This window comes from Triturus cristatus, chromosome 8, assembly GCF_964204655.1.
Source record: "Triturus cristatus chromosome 8, aTriCri1.1, whole genome shotgun sequence".
Taxonomy (NCBI): Eukaryota; Metazoa; Chordata; class Amphibia; order Caudata; family Salamandridae; genus Triturus; species Triturus cristatus.
Window position 1 is genome coordinate 1,585,476,185 of NC_140591.1, and position 11,349 is coordinate 1,585,487,533.

At 45.7% G+C, this 11,349-nt stretch overlaps 1 non-coding gene across 1 annotated transcript; it reads left to right on the plus strand.

Moving 5' to 3' along the window:
• Positions 1–9,600: 9,600 nt before the first annotated feature.
• Positions 9,601–9,682, plus strand: TRNAS-CGA (transfer RNA serine (anticodon CGA)). Its single transcript has one exon. It is a non-coding gene; the product is annotated as a tRNA-Ser (tRNA).
• The last annotated feature ends 1,667 nt before the right edge of the window (positions 9,683–11,349 follow it).

Here is an 11,349-nt window from a genome sequence, read left to right on the forward strand (position 1 = left end):
CCCTAGCATCATTACGTATCAGACGAGCCGCGGTGTATTTAGGGAAGTTACCAGGAATGACTGCGCATCTAGATAATATATACCATTTTGTCCAAACAGGGCGAGATTCTGAATGTATTAACAGAGCTATGGAATACCAGAAAGTGGAAATACAGGGGGAACTGTTACGTTTCCTCATAAATTGTGTGATCAGAAATCAAGACCGACCGGGGGTAGACCCGGAAGCAATGCAAATTCTTACCAGATGGAGCCAGAATATATCAGAAGGGAGACATGATAAGCAAAACTGTATAATAGCCATGTGCCGAAAGATCCGTAAAGAAATAGAACGCCTACACGAAGAAAGATTAGCGGTAGACCAGTTCGAACAAAGCGAGGAAGAAGCATCAGGACTGCCCACAGGACAGTCAGAAACTATAGCCTATGTAGGTAGAGGAAGATCTTGTAATAGTACTAGATGTCCTACTGATCCGATACGTCCGATATGTCTAGAAAATAACAGGAATTTTCAAACACCAATAATAACTATAAGGTCTAACGAGCATTCATTCCAAGCAGCTGATAAATTACTCCGAGAACGAAGGGGTTATCATTTTCTCGATTCTATGGATGAACAAGAATTAGCCAGGTCAGCTGTCCATTGGGTTGACAGTCCCGGGAAGTATAGTGATGATACAGTAGCACACACATTTTTGAATCTCACCCCAGATGAACAGCGTTTAGCTGGGATTTATATGATTCAACAACTTCTTATACTATATAAAAGCCAACATTCAGATCCTGGTCCCTTACCTGATATATTGACTGAATTACTCACGAATAGATGGAGAGGTTCAGGTATTAAGTTAATTAAAGAAATACTAGAATCAAGAAAGCAGTACATTCTTTTTATATGCCCAGAACATGTCTCACTGCCCATCAAGGAAAGAACCACGTATTACATGGACAGACAGAATCCCTTACGGGAAGTGCACCCAATAAAGGGCGAGGACAATGAGTTTAAACGTGTATATGTATATACGCCCATATCGAAAATAGAATTGTTGGAAATGAAGAAAGTGGTACCCAGTCATGACAAAGACCCAGCGGGTTTCCACCGAGAAATTAAAGACATGTTACTCATGGGAGAGTATACCTATCCCGACATTATGACAATATTAAAGGTATTAATGCCTGCTGGCATTTATGAAAAACTCAAGGAAAAAGAGTGGGAGGTGGGAGACCAAAAGATAGATTGGACAGCATTAGAAAATGAAGAAAAGGCCCGAGGTCCAGGTTCGGGGCTTGGGGACAAAACTAAAGCACTACCAGGTTTACTAGTACAGGTATTGCCACGTTTATTAACCACGAAAAAGGAAGACGGGGTGCAATTTCAGCCTGTAAACAAAAGCAAGATGAAGACACTAGTGATTTCTATGCCCGATTCGAAAAATGTTTTGGTATAAATAGTGGTATAAAAGCAAGTAGCGAGTCCTACCCACATCTGTTTGTGACAAAATTAGTTGAAAATTCCTTGCCCCAAGTGAAGAATAGAGTATTAAAATTCGAGAGTACCTGGCAAGGTAACACTCCATCACAAATGTTACAAATGTTACAGTATCATCACAATAGAATTAGAGAGGAACAAGATCATGAACAAAGACGCATGAAAGACACGAAAATGAAAATGCTAGTCTCCCAGACAGTTCCAGCTGAAGGACATAAAAAGGGTACGACACATTCTGGCGATTTAGCAGGACCTGTAAAAGGGACATGCAACTATTGTAAACAACTAGGTCATCATGTACACGATTGCCCAGTCCTGAAGCGTAATATCGCCACGGGCATTACAAAAGAAAGACCACGGCCACTCAGACAGGATCAGAATGAACAAGGAGCCTTGCAGCATGCACAGTCCATGCCAGCTCCACAACAGACTATACAGTTTGTGCCAGCTGCACCAGCGCTGCCTGTTGCTGCCACGCAAACCACGACACGACAACTGTACCAGACCGCACAGTATGACTATCCTGATTATCAACGATATGCATGAACCAGCCTAGAGAGGGAAGTTGACTTACCCCTTATCGAGATCCCTGTAGATCAAGAAGGACCTTATGTACATAGTGAATTATTAGGCCAAGACAGAAAATTTTTACTCGATACAGGGGCAAGTCGAACAACCATAAAACGTAGTGAAGTTCCAGGGGCACCCCTCTCAGGCTCACAGAATATTTCCCTTGGTTTTTCAGGAAAACCTATTGTTAATGAAGTATCACAACCTCTTCCACTTACGATAGGACCTTTGACCCGAACTACAGATTTATTGCTTACTAAATCATGTCCAGAAAACCTGTTAGGAATAAAGACATTGAAAGCTCTAGGAGCTATAATATGTTGTTCTCCGGAAGGAGTAAGATTGTTTCTACGTGATTTTAAAGGTCATTATGTGTCTAGAGACATGGATCCCCGATTGCAGACTTTACCTACACATTTATGGGCACAAGGCCCTACTGATGTTGGTTGTATGAATATTACACCATATCGAGTCACACTAAAGGCAGGAGTGGTACTACCACGAATGCGACAATACAAGTTACCACCAGATGCTGTAGTGGCTTTACTGCAAATCATTGACGAGCTCATTGCCCAAGGAGTGGTTGTAGAAACAGACTCCAATGTATGTAATTCACCGATAATTCCGATTCTCAAACGAACAGATCCGAAGGCCCCGCCAGTATATCGATTGGTTATTGATCTGCGCGAATTAAACAAGTGTATTGTGCCACAATTCCCTGTGGTCCCCGATATCTCATCATTACTGACAGCTATTGATTCCGAAGCAACATTCTTTACTGTAATTGATCTCAAAAATGCCTTTTTCAGCGTCCCAATAGATCCGGAAAGCCAATATTTGTTTGGATTTAGTTTAAATGGACGTAGCTTCAAATTCTCACGCGCACCTCAAGGATTTACAGAAAGCCCCAGCATCTATAGCCAAGCACTGAAACGAGAACTCGACAGTATCCACATGCCAGTTAACACTGCCTTGCTTCAATATGTCGATGATCTGCTGATCACCGCTAGAAGCGAACCCGAATGTGAGAAAGCATCACTGACAGTTTTACAATTTCTAGCCGAAAAGGGGCACAAGGTGTCCCCTTCTAAGCTGCAATTCTGTGTCCAGCGAGTTGTTTATCTTGGACACTCGCTGTCCAAGGAGGGAAGGCAGCTTACACCCGACCGCATTCAGTTAATAGCTAACATGCCAATACCCAAGACACAAAAGGAGGTACGGGCTTTCATAGGCCTCACTTCATATTGTAGGCAGTGGATCCCTCAGTATGCATTTCTAGCAAAACCACTCATTCAGTTGACAACACAGGAGGCAGCCACATCGACTGTTCTCCCTTGGACTCAGGAACATACACAAGCTTTTGAAAGCTTAAAGAAAGCTCTATGGCAAGCACCTGTTTTAGCAACACCATGTTACAGTAAACAGTTTACACTCTTTATTACAGAACGCGAAGGTACTGCCTTGTCAGTACTCACACAGGAACAAGCAGGAGCACACAAACCATGTGCTTATTTTTCTAGTACATTAGATCCCGTAGCTCAGGCTCTGCCTGCGTGCCTGAAATCAGTGGCAGCGACAGCTTTAGCAATCAGACAAAGCGATGCCATAGTGTTAGGACATCCATTGACAGTACAAGTACCACATGCAGTGGAGGTTCTTGTGAATCGAACGCAAACACAACATTTGACTATAGCAAGACTTACAGGGTATGAACTAACACTGTTTCAGCCACATATAGAAATCAGACGTTGTAACACATTGAATCCTGCCACACTTTTACCTGTGAATGGAACAGACCCACTAGCCCATGACTGTATTGAAGTTATTACAATCACGACGAAACCCAGACAAGATTTAACCGATGTCCCATTATCAGACCCAGACCTGACGTTGTATGTAGATGGTTCATGTATGAGAAAAGGTACAGGAGAACTAGTGGCCGCTTACGCAGTCACAACAGACACTGAAATCATTGAAACAAATTGCATAAATACCTTGTCCGCTCAAGCAGCAGAGCTCGTCGCTCTGACACAAGCCTGTATTCAAGCCACAAATAAAAAAGTCAACATATACACTGATTCACGTTATGCATTCGGAGTCGTACATGACTTCGGCGTGCTGTGGCGAGAGAGAGGTTATTTAACTTCTCACGGTGCCCACATTCAGCACGGACCCCTCATTCATGCTTTATTAGATGCAATACATCTACCGACTGCAATATCAATTATGAAATGTAAAGCTCATACGAAAGTTACTGATATCATTTCTCAAGGCAATGATTTAGCTGATAGAACAGCTAAACAGACTGCTCAAACTCAAACATCCGACATGACAAAGACAATAGTCCCGACGCCAACACATTGTATGACGGTTAAAGATCCTACTCTTGACGTAATTGACATACAGACACATGCTACACCAGACGAAATAAAGAAATGGACTGAATTAGGAGGGATCCAAACCGATCAAGGATGGATGATGAAGGAAAAGTCTGTGTGGTTCCTTCCTGATTCAATGGTCCAAGTTATAATTAACACTGTACATAGTCCAGCACATCTAGGAGAAAAAGCTATGCTAGATAGCATTCAACACATTTGGTTTAATAAACATTTACGAGCTGCAGCCAAACAAAAAGTTCGTACCTGTCTGATCTGTTGCCAGTTCAACCCAGGAAAAAGCGTTCCCGTAGAACAGGGTGGATTTCATCCTCCTGATCATCCTTTTGAAGTCCTCCAGATGGATTATATCCAGATGGAACGATGTAGAGGATTCAAATATGTTCTCGTAGTTGTGTGTGCTCTTTCCCGTTGGACGGAGGCATACCCGGTTTCAGATTACACTGCCCCGACTACTGCCAAACAGTTGGTTCGAGAATTCTTCCCACGATACGGTTTGCCACGTGTTGTTCACTCAGATAACGGCCAGCCGTTCTCATCCGAATTAATGAAACACGTTTCACTTTTGTTAGGCTATCAGTGGAAATTCCACTGTGTCCGACACCCCGAAGCAGCAGGTCTCGTAGAAAGACATAATCAGACTCTGAAAATAAGATTATCCAAAATATGCAGAGAGAAAGGTGTCGACTGGGTAATAGCATTACCAGTTGCACTCTTTTACACAAGAATGGTAGCACACTCTCGAACAGGGCTATCCCCGTATGAAGTGATCTTCGGCAGACCACCAAATATGTGGGGGACGCCTATACCACGCAAAATAACTGATATTGACTGTAACATGCTGACAGATGACTTGGCTTCCTTGATGTCTGCACTACAATCTTGTCGTTCACAGGTAGCTGCAGCTTTTCCTGACAACACTGAGGTGAAACCCCATGACGTGGTTCCGGGAGACTTAGTTCTCGTGAGGAACTTTGATCGAAAGACGCAGCTGGAACCTAGGTGGAGGTCACCTCAGCTGGTGTTGCTCACAACAAGAACAGCCGTGAAGATCGAAGGCAGAAAAGGATGGATTCATTCAAGTCATATCAAGAAATTTCATGGACTGAAATCAGATGTGAATAGCACACCTTGTGTGTCTTCACCCATTGACTCAAAACTTCCTTTTGTGGAAAAAAGTGACTCCGAACTTTATAAATTAAAGCTCAGGCCCAATCAGTCGAGCAATTTGATTGTTTAAGTCCTCTCCAAGGTGAAGCGGTTGAATTGTCTCTGACATGTATCCCTTGGACCTGAATAGAGAAAGCACCCGAAAAATGTTGAAACGACAGGCGTACTGTAAATCACTGCGTAGTCATTGCATAGTGACGTTATTAATTTTGTTTTTCTCAAGTCTTTTAATAATTACTGCAAGTATATTGTTGCACATATATTATCCTATTTCTAGACATGTTTACAATGTTACTGCTGAACATTCTTTTAGTGAATTACCTCCGCTTGAGTTGTCTTATAGATTTGCACTGCGCAATAACACGTTTATTAGTATGTTGCATCATTCCCATCAGGTTAGCAATGCTACAAATTGTTGGATATGTGGCCGACTCCCTCCCCATCAGAACTATAAAGGAATTCTACCTCTCTTTCCATACCCGTTCACACACAACGGCTCCTGTGGAGCATGGTTTAGTTTAATTAATTCTCTAGATTCGAATTCTGCAGTTTATCAAGATAACTGGGTATGGGGAAATTTGAACTTAGTTTTGCTTAAAGTCTGCCACCCTAACAAGGAGGGACTTCCCCAGAGAACAGGAACTGATCTAGAAAATGAAGTGTATGGATTAGGTAATTTTACGCTCAATCTTATGATCCTAAATATCGAATCAGAAGCTACTTCAATTTTGCCCGCTATGTCAATATTTCCAGTAAAAGGTGAATTATGTGTAAGAAAGAATGGTTCCATACATATGGGCCATAGTAGATGCACCACTGTAGTGGAATTTAGTGATCAAGGCAAGTCTACATTTAGAGCTTCCCGCCATTCCTATTTTATATGTGGTCAGACGGCATATGTACGTTTGCCTCTAGATTGGGATGGTACCTGCTACATTGGATTCCTTTTGCCACCTGTTTTCCTAGCTCCTCCTGATTATCACAGAAATACTCATTTAGTACACAATAGAGAAAGGAGAGATCTCCCAATAGTCGATTACACTGAAACGGCATGGGAAAAATACACAGATTTCAATAAAGGTCTCTTTCCCTATATAGGTACCGTTACTAATAGTAAGCTGATACGTAGATTGACTAGAACCCTTGAAGCAGTAGTGAACGAAACTATTTCCGCCTTAGGCAATTTAACAGAAGAGCAGTCTGCTATGCGGATTGTTGTGCTTCAAAATCGTCTTGTCCTTGACGTCATCCTGGCCGATAGGGGCGGAGCTTGTAGGGTCATCGGATCAAGCTGTTGCATATTCATACCAGAAAATTCGCCATCTGTATATAAAGCTATAACCCGCCTTCATAAGATTGTAAGCCAGATACACCAGAATCCAGGCACCTGGACTTGGTCCGGTTGGTTTTGGAGTGTATTATCTACCTTTGGATGGAAGGTCCTATCTTTCCTAGGTATTGGCCTTCTCATACTATTCAGTTGCTGTCTATGCCTGCAATGTGGACCAGCGATTTGTGGTCTGTGCGCCACATCGTGCATTCCACATCAAGATTTTCATTCAAGATCCCGGAAGAAGAAAGAAGAACAAATGATGCTATATGAACAGATCAATGGATTAATGAAGATTGATATCTCTTGACGGGCAAGTAGGGGACAAGGAGGGAATGTGGAAATATGGATTTTTCTGGTCAGTTATGTCCCCTATCTTGGACCCCAACGGTTCTATGTGCATGTTACAAGTACATGTATGTTCCCTCCAGTTCCAGTTATGAAGACGCAAATACATGTGCGTCCACCGTTAACATGTCCTCTGTCAGATCCGCCATGAATAGGCCGGATATTCCATTCCTAAGTATGAAAGGCCACCGCCTTTATATGGTTCACTTATGCCATTTTACAGTCCAGGCAAGTAGGCCCTGATTCTGTCATCAAACTCTTCTTGCCTTCTGCCTCTGAAAACTCCAGTCTGAGCCTGCATCTGTGACCATGAACTTTGTCTCATTCTCTGCGCGGCTCACGAAGCCTGACATCAGCCTGCTGCCTGCCAAAAACTGTATTTCACCTTCGAAGTTATCTGCTCCGATCCCTGCCCAATGCATTCCTGTCTAGTAGTTTAAGTAAACATTCTGCCAGCTACCGAGCAAAGGCCCGGTTTCTCTGTCTTCATGCAAGTAATTCATAGCCCTGTTACTATGGAAGATTCCGCCCTCGCATCTAGTGTAGACACTTAGACGCTTGTACACGCACTAACCGTCAGTATAGTCAGTATAGAATAAGATTCTACTCTAAGAGACCTCTCTTTTGGATAACATAGTTCTTTAAACATAGGATGTTAGATATGATTTGGGATTAGGTTGACTTGACCCTCCAGACTTCTGTCGCCACATGTAGAGCTAAATGTCAAGTCTCCTTCACCCCCTAGTTGCACGTCAATCACACGTCATACTGCTGCGCGCGCATATCTGCCAAGTATTTCTGCTGACATTGCGAAATTCTTTCATGTAACCACCCTCTTATGACATCACATCTGATGACGTTCTTTCATCACTCCCAGTTACGCCTATTTTTGCTACGTATGAATATATTATCACCACTATCAATTGTTACGCCTCTTGTATTGGCCTCACTGTAATGCCTATTGTATAAAAGTAATTGATTGTCAATAACGTATGTACTTCACTTCCTGAACCTTCGTGGTGATGGAACCTGGAGCAACCGATTATAATCGACCATTGGAATAAAGCCCATTCAGAACCTCTAATACCACGGATTCTGCCTCTTATTTACTGAGCTATTTTATTATGTTTCTGTATCAAATTAAGTCCCGGTAATTAAATTATTTACCACACCACGAGGCCCGGAAATCGACTTGCCACCCCAAAGACGGCCGCGCAGCAGCCAGCCCACACACGCACAGAGGCCCGATATCGCCCACTACCCCAACCCCACAACGGACCAACTGAGGCATGGGGGGGGTTAAATGCAATCGGCCAGGATCCGAGGACACTGCCTCACGGCTCGAGGCTACTTCCCCGCACCGTAGCGGCAGCGAGGACAGTAGGACCATTTTGCCCAAGAGTGCAGGCACCGCTGCCTCGACCCCCCCCCCAACCCTAGCTCGAGGCGTGGGGGGGAGTGAACCATTAACCCGGGATCGAACAGCTTTAAGGCCGGCCCCCCTACGGAGATTACAATAAAGTGGGGGGTGCGGGCATTGATCCAGCTACACTTTCGCGATCTCTACAAATAAGGCTACGTTCCCAGCTGTACTGCTCCTAGCCGCCCTTCGGCATCGCTGCCGACGACCGCGGCAACCGCCCATTAAACTCGCCACCCATGCTTAATCTTGCGCCCCCTCCGCCCGTGGCCAGCCGAGCCACAGGGCCCCGTCAACCTGGTCATGCCCAGGGACAGGGCCAGGGCGGAGTGGGTGCAGCAAGACTCACCGTGAGATACAAGACGGCGAGCGATGCAGCGTGGATCCAAGCGACGAGACACGACCGATGCTGCATGTGGCGAGGTGGGAAAAAGGCGAGGTGGGCGACAAAGAGGTTGCCAGTGAGGGTGGGGGAAGGCTAAATAGCCTCCCCCTCACACCTGGGCCCGGAAGTGACGCGCATTGCGCGTCACCTCCGGCCCCTGACACGGAGGGGGGCAACAGTCAGGATCCCTGCCCCCGCCCCCCCCGAAGGAGGGAGTGGGGAGGGGTGACCGGGGCCCCGGGGCCACTAAGGCGCCGACCGCCGAGTGGCCCCCTGCGGGGGCCGCGGTCAGCGGCAGAGTTACGGAGTTTAGTGCATAAGTAGTGTGACTGAGAGGGATACAGTCAGAGTTAAATGCATACCTTGGGGTGTTGCATTCACAGTGTTATGTGTGCTGTGCAGTATGTGTGCAGGTCAGGTGGCAGAGTTACGGGTCCAGAGGGCAGCTGGTTACACTGCACTCGTATACAACAACAGTGACAACTACTTCAAGGTGCTGCGATGGCCGAGTGGTTAAGGCGTTGGACTCGAAATCCTATGGGGTTTCCCCGCGCAGGTTCGAATTCTGCTCGCAGCGGCTCCAGCTTTTGCACGGACATGGCTCAGTGGACCCGAGGAAACCTTCACTTCCGGACTCGCCATCTCCATCGAGTCACAGAGTTTAAGGGCAATGAATGATACAAGTAAGATTAGAACATTAAGGTCACCAGGTCGTAATTTAGAGAGCGGGTGGGCTCAGGGGTGCTGCTGTGTGTCCTTCAAGGGTCACTCACAGATGCAAGCACCTGCCATTCTTATGGAGCGCGCCTGTTTACGCAGTCTTTCACCGCTCTCGCGGGCTCTCTCACTAGGCGCTATGAGGAAGATGAGGGTTAATGCCCCGATTACTTACCGGTAATCTTCATTACTCCGAGTCCTAGTCTTCCTCGCCACAGTATTCACAAATGAGCCTCAGGCTCCACACAGAACTCCAAGTAAAATTAAAAGAGCAGCGCTCTAGTCTCCCCTCCCTCCTCCAATATGGCCCCCAGTGTCTTCAGCCAATCCCATAAAGGGATACAGAACCAACATCACGACCTGATACACAAAGCCGCAGACATGAAGCACCACCAGGGCCGGGAGGGAAGGGAAACTATACTGTGGCGAGGAAGACTAGGACTCGGAGTAATGAAGATTACCGGTAAGTAATCGGGGCATTACCTCCTCGTCCAGTCTTCCTCGCCACAGTATTCACAAATGAGCCGATACCAAAGCAATCAGCTTCATGTAAGGAAAAGACCACATCAAAGTGCAGTGAAAAACTATATTTAATATACAGAGGTACAGCAAGTAAAGACAACCTCTCAAGGCATCCCCGCAGTCAACACAGAAGATGCAAACGAAACAGAACCCCCACCCCCAACCTGGAGGCGGTAATGGGACATGAATGTATGTGGTGAAGACCAAGTAGCAGCCCGGCAAACATCCTCCATGGACACCCCTTTGAAGGAGGCCCAAGACACAGCAACAGAGCGGGTGGAACGCCCCTGAACAGGAAGGGAGGGAACTTCAGAAACCGAAGCATACGCCAACAAAATGGCCTCCTTAATCCAGCGACTGATCGTCGAGAGGGAGGGTTTCAGTCCCTGACGTGACAAACCATAATTGACAAACAAGTTGTCCACTTTGCAAAATGAAGACGTGCGCGACAAATATATCAATAAAGCACGCCGAACATCCAAGAGGTGCAACAGGGATTCCTCATCCGAGGAAGGATCAGGACAAAGACATGGAAGCACCACCTCAGAAGACCTGTGAAAATAAGAATCCACTTTCGGAATGAACGTAGGATGAGGGCGCAACACCACCCTGTCCGACAAAACCAACAAAAAGGGAGCAGAACGAAGGAATGCACCCAACTCACCCATACGTCTGGCAGAAGCAATCGCCACAAGAAACACCACCTTGAGTGTTAAAAACTTCAACTCCACCGACTCCAAAGGCTCGAATGGAGCCAACTGCAAGGAGCGCAAAACCAAAGGCAGGTCCCAAGGTGGAGGACACATAATAGGACGGGGGCGTTGGAAAGAGAGAGACTTAAAAAGTCTAGCAACCAATGGTGAAACAGAAATCAAAGGGAGGACATGGAATGCCTGAATCGCAGCCCACTGAGCCCGAAGAGTCGAAATGGCCAAGCCCAGCACAAAACCATCATTCAAAAAATCCAAAACGCGAGCCGGATCCAAAGAATCCACCGACAGATCG